The following is a 3,799-nucleotide window of genomic DNA, read 5'->3' as shown; positions in this document are numbered from 1 at the left end:
TCTATACGGGTTTCCAGTTAGGGGTGAGATTGCCTTCTCTGGGGGTGGGGGCGTTGATAAAGTGTGAATTTATCATTGATCTAGAATTGATCAAAATAGGAATCACTTCATTAATAGTATAGTCCAAACCAACAATAAACTCTCACTATCAAAGTTTAAATCCTAAAGATAGTCACAATACAAAACAAATATTATAACTAAGAGTATTGAACTCCCAGGTCATCTTCGCTAGGAGTTGCAATGAAATGTCATTATTATTGGCTATGGGGATTTTTGGGGTTTTTGGTTGAAAGAGGAAAGAAATGTAAATGACAATAAAATAAAGATGCATGAAATTAAATGGAAGCAAGTAAAAGCAATGAAAATGGAAATTAAATGACAAAAAGGACTCTTGGCAAGAAGTAGGTAATTAAGGATTCCTATCCTAGTTGTGGACCACAAACATGGTAATTGTGTGTAAATTAATCCCAATTAGTCAACCCTACATCGAGGATAAGTCAAAAGGACATAATTGATTCCAATCCCTAAGTCCTAGTCAACACTAGTGGGTCACTTAGAGTCAAGGGAAACAAAACTAATTAACAATCCTCACACAATGCGGAATGAACATCCACAACTCAATTTCACCTAATCACCCAATTTCCCAACCAAGAGTGTGAAAAAATTAGGCAAAAACCCAACCAAGCATTTTGTCAAATACTTGGTAGGCATATAAAGAAAGCATGATAAAATGACAAGAAATAATAAATGCTACAATTACCAAGCAAGGAAAGTAAAGATAGCAACTCAATAAAGCAATAAATGACATGAAAACATAAATTGCATTAAATGTAAATTAAAATAACAAGAGTGTGCATAAACATAAAAAGCAAGGAAAATGAGAAATTAACAAGATAACATAAGGAAATTAAGACAATAAAATAAAGAAAGGTAGAAGAAACTAGATGAAAACAAGAATTAAACATAGAAATTACAAGAAATTAAACTAAGAAACCCTAGTTCTAGAGAGAAGGGGGAGCTTCTCTCTCTAGAAAACAACCTACATAATGTTAAACTAACCCTAATTTCTCCCGCCTTTCACATGGAGTGAGGCCTTCTTTGATATAGGAAGAATCAGCTTTTGAAAGTCCAAAAACTGGGCTCTGGAGGCCCATAAATTGCCCCCAGCGATTTCCATTAAGTGAGTCATGTGTTAGGACCTGTGCGTACGCACATATGCTGATTTTCTTCTTGTGCACACGCACAGGATGTTGTGCGCACGCACACATGGCTGTGTGGTTCTTGTGCGTACGCATAGTGGGTTGTGCGCACGCACACTCCAATGTGTGCTTCTCCTTTGTTTTCTTCATGTTTTTTCCCAATTCCATGCTTTTCTTCCACTCTTATCAAGTCATTCCAACCTATTATACCTAACATCACTTATCAAAACTATCAAGGTATCGAATAGGATAAAAGTGATTAAAATAAGCACAAAATAGCATGTTTTCACAATTAGGCTCAATTTAGGTTGAGAACACAAAAATATGCTATTTAAATGAATAAATGTGGGTTTATGTGATGAAATCTACTCAAATCAAACCAAAATACATCATCAAATATGGATTCATCAATTTTCCCACACTTAAACAATAGCATGTCCTCATGCTAATCACAATCAAAGGAGAAGGACAAGGAGGGCAAGCAATTTTTTTAATGCAACTACCTACATGCATGCAACTATACTAAATACTATCTATCTATATCTACACTATGGTTCCTATTGAGTTTGGCAAAAACAAACAAAAGAATCTCAATCAATCCAAAGTAAACCTTAGGGCCAAGGTAAGAAAACATAGCAATATGACCAATGTTCAAAGAATTGAATTGAATTTTTCAAAAATATCTTTTAACAACTTGCAAGAAGACACAATATGAGAGATGGAATCATAGAATTGAGTGTTTGAACCCCTCACCGGATGTGTTTACACTCTAGTCGCTCAGTGTTTAGGGCTGAATCACTCAATTCTCTTTTAATCATGTTGTCTAAGATTTGCTAGTCATCTAACAATCAACTAATACTTGATGAGTGAATGCAAATATCATGAGGTCTTTGGAGGGTTGTAATGGGGCTAAGATAAGGGTAGGATTAATATGGTTAAGTGGGCTAATACATTGGATCTTTGATTAGCTCAAGTATCCCACCTAATCCTATATCATTCTATATGCATAACAAAACAACCTAACTACCCATTTATCCTCTTTCTCACATTCACTCATGCATCCTTTTTCTAATTCACACACATATGCATCCTTTATTTAACATTCTTATTATCATTTCTTTTTCTTTTTTTTTATATAAACAAAGTATGTACACTAAAATTTTTCTTTTGTTATAAAAAAGAGATGCATATGTTTTAAGTAGTAGATGCATGAGTGTTTACCCATTTTTCTAAAATTTCACAATAAAAACCCAAAACACTTATTACCAATATTTCCCACAAATTGTCCCCACACTTAGTTGACACACACTCTCCGCACCCAAGCTAATCAAAGATACAATTTAAGGATATAATGGTTTTTCACTTAGGGCAAAAGATGTGCTTAATATTAGAACAAAAGGGGAATTAAAAGTCTCAAAAGTGGTTATAAAGGTAGATGGGTTAAGTGAGTTCAATTCAAAAATGGCCTCAATCATACTAACTGCATTTAAAACATCAAATAAAGGACATATGGACTAAAGCAAATCAAAGATTTCAATCATAAAAGGAGTTTATCACACAAGAACAAAATTAATGGTTGACAATGTGCAACCACACAATTAAAGCTCAAATCTCACAAGATATTTTGTTCAAGTTCTTTTCTATGTTCCATAACAAAAAATACTTCATGCATGTTCAAAAACAAGTTTCCAAATCTAATCAATGGAACACCCTAGAAGGAATTTCTTGAAAATTCTTTGTTGTTTTACCAAACTTATTTACTCTACCATGCAAATACAAATGCAAATATTTACTAAAATAAAACTATAAGCAAGCTAAGATATATACAAGCAAACCAAGAAAAGTATAATGTAATAAAATACTAACAAATTTTTTCAAAAATATAGCTATCAAAATAAGAAAATGATGCAAAGTGTTGAGAAAGAGAAATTTACGTCCCAAATTTCTGGATCCTCCCCCATACTTAAACGTTGCAATGTCCTTCGTGCATGCACTCAATCTGGGGGGTGAAGAGGTATGAGGCTCCACCTTCAGCTGGTGGGCACTGGGGCTCCAGGTGCTGTAGAAAGCAAATAAACAAGAATTGAGGAAAAGTCATAGTAGTGTGGTATGATAAAAGACAATGTGTGTATTCTAAATGCGCATGGTTTAGAACACAACACATTGGTCAGTTAAAAAGGTAACCACATAATCAATAGAAAAAGCATGTATTCCTCCATTAAGTGGCCTAGGTTACAAGTGAAGAAAAACAAGAGATAGGACACTGACGTTAGGATTTTCGCCAGTAAAGAATTTCATAAAAACAGTTGTGTTGTAGATATAGTCTCTAAACCAACAAAAATCCCTTCGTACAAACGTTTGGTTGTCACAAGTAACAAACCCCTTAAAAATTGTTAACCGAGTATTCAAACCTCAGGTCGTCTTCTCAAGGAACTGCAAGGAAGTATGTTCTTATTATTGGCTATAAAGGTTGTAATCGGGGTTTAGAAGGTGAGAAGCAAGTGATTTGAATAACAAGTAAAGTAAATGGCAATTAAAATAAAAAATTACTGTAAAGCAATTTTTGGCAAGGTAAGAGAAATTAGAAGTCCAACTTAGTT

Source organism: Arachis ipaensis, chromosome B07 (assembly GCF_000816755.2).
Source record: "Arachis ipaensis cultivar K30076 chromosome B07, Araip1.1, whole genome shotgun sequence".
Lineage (NCBI taxonomy): Eukaryota > Viridiplantae > Streptophyta > Magnoliopsida > Fabales > Fabaceae > Arachis > Arachis ipaensis.
This window is presented reverse-complemented; position numbering follows the sequence as displayed.